We start from the raw sequence: 12035 nt of genomic DNA, 5'->3' as shown, positions 1-12035 counted from the left end.
CTATGAGAGCTTCCGCGGGAGATGGGGCGTCATCACCAGGATCAGTTAACTGGTCTAGACAGACCATCTTTCTTGGAGTCTGATCCAGCAGAAAATCACTGAAGGGAAACTGAGGAAGGGGCTCACGTGGGTGGATCACCCAGGATTCAGTTGTAGGAAACAGATGCCCCGCCACGTATATTATACAGAAAGGGATTTTTAAAAAGGGATTAAACACTTACAAACTTGCTGCAGGGGCTGGAAGAGAGGGTTCTAGCCTAGATCTCTGGCATGATTCTCAAAAACATGTTGCAGAATTGGCTCACCAGGGAATCAGAGGCTAAAGCAGGACCTGCTGACTTCCAAGACACACTTCCATAGCCTTGATCTAGGACCAGCTGCCTCTGGACTCATGAAGCTCATGATAGACACAGGGGCCTGATACAGAAAATGCCAGGACAGTACCTACCAGAGGAATAAAGCGACATAGCAGGAAGATGGCGTCCACCTCACTTCCACCTTCAAAATAACAACAACGATAGTTGTAATAAAGCTAACACTTCCTGAAACTATATATGTCAGACTAAGCAATTTATGTGATTTAACTCAGTCCTCATAACAACCCTATGAGGCAGATGCTGTTATTAGGCCCATTTTACAGACAAGGAACCTGAGGTAAAAAGAGAGTCAGCACATCCAGTTCACACAGTAGGGATATGCATGCATCTTATTGGCGTCATCTATTTCATGTCTAGAACCCTAGCTGCAAGGAAGTTTGGGAAGCAAAGCATGGTTTTTGTTTTCCCACCTCTGCAGCTTTCGACAGCACCCGAGAAGAGAGTCAGGATGGTGGCTACGTGACTGTCTACCACAGCCATCCCAATGAGGCAGCCACACGTGAGTGCTTATCACGGCAAAAATGCTACGGCAACAGTGATTCAATGCAAATAGATTCAATGCACCTACCATGTTTCCCTGAAAATAAGACCTAGCCAGACCATCAGTTCTAATGCGTCTTTTGGAGCGAAAATTAATATAAGACCCGGTTTTATTTTACTATAATATAAGACCGGGTATAATAATGATATGATATGATATGATATGATATGATATGATATGATATGATATGATATGATATGATATGATACAGGGTATAATATAATATATAATACCGGGTCTTATATTATTTTTTGTTCCAAAAGACGCATTAGAGCTGATTGGCTAGGTCTCATTTTCGGGGAAACAGGGTAATCTATGTGTCATCTGTTACCCTAAGATTAGCTCACCACAAAGCCCTATCAAAGCAATACAGACAGTTTCTAGATTGTGTGTGACACACAGTCCTGTTTGAACAAGGCTTAGCTTGTTGTCTGTTTATCTTTTGATACAAAATTACAAACTTAAATTTGGTGTTTCAAATTTACTCATTTTTGGAAAAATATAAAGTATTTTTCTTTAAAAATGATCAAACCAAATCTGAATATTGATTCTAAACTCATTGGACATTAACAATTCTCTTCATTTTTCAGGGCCAAACTCAAAAGTCATTTCTTTTATGAGGATTTCCCTTCTGAATTTGAGTACTTTTGTTTATAATTATACTTTCCTCTGTAAGAAATCTATACATGTCTGTATTAGTTTTGTCATAACAAAGTACTAGAGATTGGGTGGCTTGAAAAACAGAAATTCATTTTCTCACAATTCTGGAGGCTAGAAGTTCAAGATCAAGGTGTTGGCTTCTCTTTTGGCCTCTCTCCTTGGCTTGCAGATGGCCGCCTTCTCTGTGTCTTCACATGGTCTTCTCTCTGTGTCTATAGTATCCTAATCTCTTCTTATAAGGACACAAGTCATATCGGATTAGGAACCACCTAAAGTACCCCATTTTAACTTAATTACTTCTTTAAACTCACTATCTCCAAGTACAGTCACATACTGAGGTACATATAAATTTAGGGGGACACAATTCAGCCCATGACAATGTCCTTTGCCAACTATCATGCGCTCAGCATTTTTCATACCAAATATATTTTTTTCCCCAATCTAATTTTATTTTTACTTATAGGACTTAAAATTTTTTGTGTAGTCAAATATGCCTAGCCTTCCTTCAATTCTTCAAATATACTTTCTTAATTTTTGTTCTATTTGTTTATATAGCTTTAAAGTATCTGGAGCATATTTTGGTATTATTCAAGTGAGAACCTACATAGTTTTTATTTCTCTAAGTTTTTAATTATTCCAACATCATCTTTCGATTATGCCTTCCTTTCATTTGATGTGTGATCATGTCTCCTTTTTAAAATTGTATTTTTATATAACTCTGTTGCTTTGCACCCAAGACCTATGTATAGGTTCAGACCATAACTAAAAGAACAGCAAAATATTTCTTTATGTTTTCTGCTGGCTCATCCCTCAGTCTGCCTGCCTGGAGGCAGCTTAGGACTGTCACTACTTCCATCCTTGCTCTGGTCTTTTCTGCTGTCCCCCAGGGTCCAGACGCCATTTTGCTTGACTCCTAGTGGTTGAGGCTTGTGAAATGATTTGCCCTTTGCATCTGAGCCAGGTAAGAAAGACTTTTCTCTCCACCTTAGAGGGCAACTGATCCTTCCATCCCTCAGAAATCTGATGAGTGTGGAGGTGTGAAATAGCTGTTCTGATGAGTGGAAGAAGGAGGTGATCAGAGAAACGTAGTATGTTTCTGGGCAGGGCTGGGGCCCATTTAAGGCTGGTGATGATGAATTTATGGTGGGATCCAGCAGCTCCATTCTGTGAGTCTCTGTGGTAGAGACTGGGGAGATCTGAATTCCTTTTCATGGGGATTGAAAAGAGGAGTGGAGAGGCTGAAATCAGAGGCGAGATGGAGAAACTGAGAAGATATCTGCTTCAAAAAGAGATTTAAAAAATTAGTCTTGAACGAGAGAACAAACACTTCACCTTCTGAGGAGGGAGGAAAAGAAAGTGTGTGTGTGTGTGAGTGTGTGTGAATTGGGGAGGAGGTGTGGGCAGAAACTGGAAGAGTCCCTGCCTGACACGTCACAGTGCCCTCCCTCTCGTGGAAAGGAAATGGGAGGATGCCTCTCTCCCACCCCTTGGACCAGGGCCAGGTCATATGCGCCAGGCTCCCTCAATCTGATGCTCACCTGGGATTTTGAATCTGGAACAAGTAGTCCTTCTTGGCAACTGCAGTGATGTTCTGTTGAGATGGCAGCAGTGCCAGGTGTCCCAGCATCCGTCCCAGCGTCATGGCTAAAAGATAAAGTGTATATACTTCTTTTTCTGTTCCCTGGAGCTGCCTTGGTTCCAGCTGATTTTCCAAGTCTGGTCCTCAGGCATCAGACCAATATTGCATACCTCCACTCTCCTCCTATAATTGTTAGTGTCAGTTTCTGTCGCCTGCAACTAAGAACCCTGACTGTTGCTCGGAGGTGGACGTTAGAACTAAGCAGAGGTTTTAATCTCAGTCCTGGTAGTAGCTTTGTGGCCTTGAACAAGAAACTTAAGTATTCTAAGCCCCCATTTCTCTTATTTTGTAAAATAAGAATAAGAATATATATCTTACAGAGTTGTTGTTAGACTCAAATGATATAATAAGTGTAAAATATCCTTAATAATACCTGCATTTTGTAGGATCTTGATAAAGAAGAATTCTTTTCTTAAAAAAATGCTTTCAGAATCTCATGTTAGCTTTACACAGGGCAGGGTGGAGGTCCCCATTTTACAGGTTTGGAAACTGAGGTGCAGGGAGGCAAGGTGACGCCCTCGAGCAAACACAAGAAATGAGTAAATGTGGGGATTAAGTTCAGGTTTTTTGATTCATGGTCCAGCTTTCCTAGAGCCCTGGCTATAAGCTTGCAGATAAATGAGTTTCATTGGGTGTTCATGGAAACCTTTGGGGAAAGGTAATGCGGGGGCAGGAATGTGGAACTTATGACTAGCAACATGCATTTTAATACTATGATTATAGTGGAGAGGAGGAAAGTAAGGACTATCTGATGTATACCGGCTCAAAGGGGCAAGAGGTGCAAACAGAGGGTATGGAGTCGTGCACAGAGAAGACAATCAGTGTCTTTACAACACCTGGGACTAAATAAGAGCATGGGAGCGACTGACAGAACTAGGCACATTTTAAGAAGGTAAACAGAACGAGGACTGAGAACAGGCCATTGGATGTGGCTAAGAGAAGTCACTAGTATTCAAACACTCCACAACGTTCCCCAATCTACTCACCAGACAGCTATACCATCAAATTGACAAATATATTAAAGTCTTTGTTTCATTCACAGAAGTAGACATAAATAAATTGAATAACATCAATAACATCTTGTATTAAATATACTGTATTATAGTTTTCACTAGTTATCATTAATCCTCTAAATGGTAATGTTTCCAGAATTGGAAGAACATTATCATAATTTCTAAAACCACCCCATAAAGATGAAGGCATTTACTGACTTTCAGGACATTTTCTTATTGATCACAGGGAAAAATGAATAGCTTTTCTGATACACGTAAATGCACAATTAAAACACTAAAAAAATTCCAGCAACACTAGTAATATAAAGCTATTTTCTGATATATAGGAACAGGAAGTGTGTAATACTGGTGAGCAAGTCGGATTTTTTTGCCAGTTGGGGAGTACAAATGTGCTCTGTGCCTGACGGCTCACTCAGCTCCAAAGCCATAAGTTAAGGCTGAGCACATTATTTGAAATTAACTTTGGAGGTCAATCCGCACGAAACCTTACACAGTACTTTGCACAGTCTCCTCTGTCTCCGGAGGATAATGATGACAATGTGTTCTCTTTATGATGATGAAAAAGACAGCATTTGGAAAATACGATGTAATTCTATTTTCTTTTGCTAATTCTTTTTTTTTTGGGGGGGGAATTTTATTTTCAAATATATTTTAATATAATTATAAACATTTTTTAGGAAAATGTATTACTACCATGTTAGCTTCCTCAGATCTGGCGCTTTGACTTTGACCCTACTTTCTCCCGTCCCTGCAAAGGGCGGGGCTGTGCCAAATGGGGTTGCTTCTAACAGTCGATCATGCCACTTCTGGTCCTGTCAGTGGCTCAGAGCTTCCTGGCAGGATGAACACTGTGACACTTGCCCATCCTTCTAGCACCGCTGGCCTGAGCAAAAGAGTGAGGCAGCACAGGCTTTTTGCTAATTTTTTGGTGGCTATTATAAATACCCCAAAAGCATGGAGACAAAGAAGAAATGCAAGGAAGGTTTACTGTCTAAACGTGATCTTAGTAGATGCGCCAGTTATCAATGTATTGCTGCTCAGCTCAAAATCTACCCTTTATTATCTGCTCCATGATGATGGGCCAGACCCTTCAAGCACTTCTCGTTTGCAACGAACGCTTTGTTAGACTTTGTCAATAGAAGGCTCCAGAAGGACACTGCAAGAGGAAGGGGCTTCGCCTTCTGGTTCTGGTTCTTCTATGCATTCCCCAGGATTAGACACATTTGCTGAGCCAGGCAGAAGTAGCACCAGACACAGCAGGCTCCCTGTGGTGCAGGTGGTTGTTGGACGGGGGAAGGTTAAGGGGGACAGATGCCCTTTGCCAGTGGGAGCACCCACCCTCCAGCTGCTGTGAATGGGGCACATCACATCCCACAGTTGCTGCCTTTGCTGGACAGTTGCTCTCAGCCACATAGGTACTGCCTTACCTTTCCTGCCCAGGAGGCTCTGCCACCCTCTCACCCACGCCTGAGTTGTCGAATGGCTGACTGATGAAGGAGGGTAAGGAGACTAACTCTGTGTTGCAGTTTGCACTCCAGAGCTTCTCCATGGGATCAGACTGAGCTGGGCTGCAGGGAGCCCACGTGCTTGCTTCACTTTGTTCCACTCTCCTGTCCGGCTCCCCTCATTCTGCTTCTCCTGAGAATGCTCCCCAATAAAGCACCTGAACATGAATTCTGCTTCTGGGGAACCCAACCAAAGGCCCACCCCAAAGGGAGGTCAGCTCAATAACGTTCATAGCATGAAAGAGCTGAACAGAGTGGGGTGGTAGATGAGGGTGAAGGGGGATCCAATATACAGTGATGGAAAGAGAACTGACTCTGGGTGGTGAACACACAATGTGATATATAGATGATGTATTACAGAATTGTGCACCTGAAATCTATATAACTTTACTAACAATTGTCACCCCAATAAACTTCAATTAAAAAGAAAAAAGAAAAAAGAAAGAGCTGAACAGGATGGAGGCCTTCGGAGGGCAGGATCATTCCAAAGAGGAAACTGAGAGAAGACAGACCTGGGATACCAGCTCTGTTCCTTATCCCAAACTCAGCAGCCACATGAGTGAAGGGGTAGAGGAGCCAGGCATATTCAGGAGAATTAGAATTGCAGAGCTCCCTCCACCCACACAAAGAGAAGACCGGGAGTGGGAAGAAGCCTCACCACTGACATCATCAAATTATTATTTTTCAAATGTTATACTGTTGTATTTGCTCCCCAGGACTGCTGGAACAAAGTACCACTGGGGGCTTAAACCAACAGAAGTTCATTATCTTATGATCCTGGACACTAGAAGTCTGAAATCTAGGTGTCAGCAGGGCCATCCTTGGCTTGTGGATGCACCACTCCAATCTCTGCCTTTGTTCTGGCCTCTCCCCTGTGTCTTATAAGGACTTCAGTCATATTAGACTTAAGGCCCACACTACTCCACTGTGACCTCATTTTCATTAATTACTTCTGGGTACTGGGGTTAGGACTTCAACATATCTCTTTGGAGGACATAATTCATCCCATAACACGTACGGCTCAGATAAGATCCATGGGAGAACCAGGTTCAGCCAAAGGGCAGTCAGCTGGCTGATGCAGAGTTGCTCCTCTGTGCTTGCACAGCACCTGCCTCTACCTGTGTGAGAGCTCCGGTCTCTATCACAGCACCTGCTGTGTTGTACAATAATCATCACTGCTTTGATTTCCTTAGACTGCAAATGCCTTGAAGGTAGGAGCTATTTATTATATGATGTCCTCAGAGTCTGGCATAACATCTGCTAGATTGAATTTTCTCATCAAATGTTTGTTGAATAAAAGTAGAATGGTTCTAGATCCTCAAATACAATTTGGTTCAGATTATTGGGTCCATTACTTAACTCCTCTTGATGTAGGTGATGTTGGATTTGCCGGCAGTTTCTGAGTGTGGGCCGGGATCGTGTCTTGTGAAGCCGAAGAATGGAAACACAGACCAGGGAGAAGCAAAGAGTTTTAAAAAGAGGATAGTTTATTAGAGACAGGAGAAGAGGTTGCAGCTCCTGAGCAGGAGAGGGTCCTGAATGGGGGGTGCCCCATGACTGAGGCAAAAGCTCTTACTTTTATACCTTCTCTTGCCTGCTTGGGGAAGGGGAGCTGTTTGAAGAAGGGAACTGGTGCCTTCTAATGAAATTCATCTACCAGGTTTGTTCTGCTTGCCCATCCTAAAGGAATTAGCGAAATAACCCACTCTTATCTGTCAGATCTGCTCCATTTGTCAGGCTAAAATGAATTTTATGATTAGCCTCAAGGCCTTGTTACATTATGTCCTGGAATGAAGGAGTGATTTCAAAACCTGAAGTTTTAGGATATGACTGTCTTTGTTTATTCTACCAGGGACCTCCCTGTATTACCTAGGGACATGCTAACTCTCCTGTATCACTCTGAGCCTTTCGTTTGCTACTGGTAAGATGGGATTAATAAAAACGAGCCCAGTGGAATTGATATGAGTAAAAGACTCAGCCCAGCGCCCTGATTCAAAAAGTGTTAGCTTTCATCCTTTTTGTTGCTTTTCCTTCTTCGAAGGTGTGGGGACCCACTTGGAATCCCCAGAGTTAGTATAAAGATTATTTTAAGATGAAAACATTTGAGATTCAACAGATTCAAAAGAACGAAAGCTTTCTTGGAGCTTCCCTTATCTGATTAAAAGCAGAAACTTCTGAGAAATGAGGCTGCCATAAATTCTCTGTGGGGTGGTTTCTTCTCCCAGGAGACCAACAGAAAAATAAACTACCATATTATCTCCTCTCCAGGGGTGTTTCATGGAAAGACCACTGTCATCTGCATAAACAAGCATTATGACAAACTTTCTTATCTCCCATTTGTTCTCCTAAAAATCTATTACCCTTTCCTAAATAAATGTATTTGTTCTTCCCATAGAAGCTATTAGACATATAAGCCTTTAACTTTCACCATTTAACTAGCCAACTGCTTCTTTTACTGGCTCATGTGTATATACCAATAAACCTTTTTCTCCTGTTAATCTATCTGTCTTTTGCTAGTTTAATTCACAGGCTACAGGCACTAAATCTAAGAGGGTAGAGGAAAAAGTTTTTCCTCTCTTACAAAGGCTTTAGAAAAAGAGCTATTTTCCCCCCCATTTATGGCTATGACTTGACTATGTACAAATACAACATCCTGGAACATTATCTGAACAAGGATGGATGATTCTGCCAAAAAAGGCGTGATATCACCACTGCTCTCATCAGCTTCTGGCAACTGCTGAACTCTATCTGAACCACAAATGTCCACAGCAACCCTTCTCTCCCTTACGCAGGACTAATAGGCAACATGACATTCAATTATATTGTTAAAATGTATGTTTGCCAGGGCAGAAGGAAAAAATACATAGCAAAGTGTCACCATGCATTATTTCTGGTGGGGACATTTAAAAATTTCCTTTTTGGGCTTTTTTTGTTTTCTAAATTTTCAGCAGTGAACATTAGTTTTAAAATAAAAAAGTTCTTTCTTCCACAATAAATGTTATTTAAAAAAACCTTAAAAATACAAGATAGGCAATATCCTCTATATTATTCTTGTTTTCTGGGTTTTTCTTTTTTCCTTCAATCCAGATTTGACATTGCTTTTTAGGCATTTACTAAATATTCAGCACTCCTTTCTTTTTGCACAGTTATAGAGGGAGCAGAAGGTAACTCATTTCCTCTGGGATTTTGCAATCTGCGAGAGCAGAACTCATTTTATTTTATTTACTTTTTTTTTTTTTGCAAAAAATACCCCAGTTAATCACTACTTCTTACTAGGGCTCAGCTATGGGAATTATTTTTATTAAACATAGTTCCAGTGACAGCATGGATGGACCTAGAGGGTATAATGCTAAGTGAAATAAGTCAGACTGAGAAAGACAAACACCATATGATTTCACTTATATGTGGAATCTAAAAACAAAACGAACAAAAAACAATGAACAAACAAAACAGAAACAGACTCATAGATACAGAGAACAAACTGATGGTTGCTAGATGGAGGGGTTTAGAGGGCTGGGTGAGAAAGATGAAAGGATAAAGTACAAATTGTAGTTACAAAATAGGGGGATATAAAGGACAGCATAGAAAATATAGTCAATAATTGCAACAACAGTCGTAGTTGCAACAACTATGACAGTGGAGGGGTGTACTAGACTAATTGGGGGATCACTGCATAAATTATATAAATGCCCGATCACTACGCTGCACACCTAAAACTAATATAAATATCGAATGTCAACTGTAACTGAAAAAAAAAAAGCCTATTAATAGGAGAGTAAAAAATTTTATAAAAATGAATAGAACGTTTTTTTGGAAAGGAATATGAAACAGCAAAATTTCCTTTTGAAATAAAGGCGATTTTAAGATCACATACAAGTTATTTGAAAATAACATTACTAATGTTTATTATAATTTGGTTAAGGACAAGTTATAAGATTAGTTAAACAACAGACAACTTAATGTTGAACTGAATCAAGATGAATGGAAAAATAAAAATAAATTAGTGTCAAATGGCCTTAATAGGAAACCATGGAAAAATGCGTGTGTCCACATCTCCGATAGATTTTGGATTTAAGCACTCTAATGAATTGGCTTTTGTTGGGGGAATATAAAAACAAAATAACAAAATCTCTTCACAACACATAAAACCTCTCTACAAAGAAAACAATTTTATAATTGAATAAGCGTCAAACCAGAATGTGATGTATATCGCAGGCAATCAGCTAAAGAGATGGCAAAGACAGAAAATCTCACTCACTTATAGCTGAGTGGATGCAATCCAGGACATTAGGTGGGTTTTGCCAGTTGAAGTCACGTGATAGCTGAAGTTAGGCATCTCCTTCCAGGAAACAGGACAGGGCGCTATCTACCTTGATGATTAGATTTCTTAGAAATGGCTCCCAGGTCCTTAGGAAACATTTCGGAGTTGTAAGACTGGCCAAAATGCTTAGCTAGCCATTAAAAAGATTTACATACATTTGAAAAAGACAGAGAAAGAAATTCTGAAAGAAAAGGGAGAGGGAGGGTCTTGCCCCTTATTTCCAAACAAGAAGAATTAAGCCTCTTACTTGCCTTTAAACATCCTGTGGGGTAACCTATCAACTGGTACTCGATTTGTGTCAGAGAATGAGGGGAGAAAGTACTACGGTAAATATCAAGTATACAGTTTTTCCTTTTAGGCAAAACAGCAGAAAACATACTCATTTCTGATTGTGTAGATTTTTTAACTGTGGCTGTTAACATTTCGGGGGCCAGATAATGGTGGTGAGGGCTGTCCTGTGCATTGCAGGATATTTAGCAGCATCTCTGGCCTCTACCCACTAGATACCAGTAGGAATTCCCCCCAACCTGTGACAACCTGAAATGTGTCCAGACATTACCAAATGACCCCAGGAGGATGGGGGTGGGAATCACCCTCTGTTGAAAAACATTGGCATAGACAAATGATCAGAACACATAGCCCACACAGAGAGTTGAGCCGCAACTGGGCTGGGATGCCAATCAGCCCTCTGTTCCCACTACCTGAGCCAGGCTTGTCTGATGCCTGTGGCAGTGATGTTGGCTGATGCCGGATTGGACACTATTATTCTCAGAGGAACTTTCAGTCAGTCCTCTTAGGGGAAGACATCTGTTTGTACCAGCCCAGCAGCCGGTCTGCTTCGTTTTTGTTTTTGGTAACAACACCGTGGTTACCTTTCTCAGTGCTTGTGATGTGGGAAGGAGGGTTATGACCCAAATCATTGTAGCTCAAGGGGTTGTTTTGTATCCAGGGCCGTGGCAGTCACCATAATCCATCCTTCTAGCAACCCTGAAAAGGATGAAAAAAGAATTCTTTTTGAATGGTTTTCTTAGCTGTGAGGATGGGATCCTGAAGGCAGCCATCTGGCCACCATCATGGGGGAGGGAGCCTAACTGAGAATGGAAGAAATTCAGGGAGAAGCAGAATTCAGATAAAAGGAGACAATATCCTGGGGAGAAAATTTGAGCCTTGGCTCTATCCCTGCCTGAAAGCTTTGCTTCTGAATTCAGTTTGTTAATGTGAGTCATCAAAGCCGTGGCTGGGAATTTGGCACACAACTATCACGCAGCACTCACAGACTCCATGCTTTCCTTTCTTCCCAAATGGATCCGGGAAGTGGAGGTGGAAGAGCTTTGCACTCTTAGCATCCTCTCCGAATCTCCCTCAGCCCTGTGCTTCCACCTGTGCTCTGAGGTTCCTCCAGGAAGAGAAGGGCAGACTCAGCCATTGCTGAGCTTGCCTTCTGCATGTGGTACTTTTTAGTGAGGCAGCCTGTCATTCTTACCTTTTCCTATGTGTGGACTCACGTCTTCCATTTTCACTTCTCTCAAGGACTTTCAGCTTCTCCTGCAAGAACATGTCTTCCTTCAGTCCAGCGTTGGGGCAAAAATGAGTCTTTCTGCCAGCAGGGCCATTCATGATAGTAGGTGCTGGCATAAATCTAGGAAGCCAGGGCACAGGGGAAGGCCATGACCCAGTTACAGACAGCTGTTAGAGCCTTGCTTCTCTGCATTGCAGTCTCCCCATCATTAAGATTTAATTTGGATTTAGTATGTCTGCACAGGCTGGATCAGCTAAAGTACAGCCTGTAGAAGTTCAAGTCCTGTTAAGGTCATTTTGAACTGCACCTGCTCAGGCCCCACTGATGGGTAAAGGAAGCTTTGCAGGTCGGCCCAGTTTCCAAAGGTTTCCTCCTGCTGCAGGAGTCGTGCAAGATGAACTTAAGAGATATATAAAGAGCTAGGATAACTTACATAAAACCCTTTTCCTAGTCCCCTTGA

The sequence above is a fragment of the Rhinolophus sinicus genome, linkage group LG02 (genome assembly GCF_036562045.2).
Source record: "Rhinolophus sinicus isolate RSC01 linkage group LG02, ASM3656204v1, whole genome shotgun sequence".
Classification (NCBI taxonomy): Eukaryota; Metazoa; Chordata; class Mammalia; order Chiroptera; family Rhinolophidae; genus Rhinolophus; species Rhinolophus sinicus.
Note: the sequence above shows the minus strand (reverse complement) of the source record.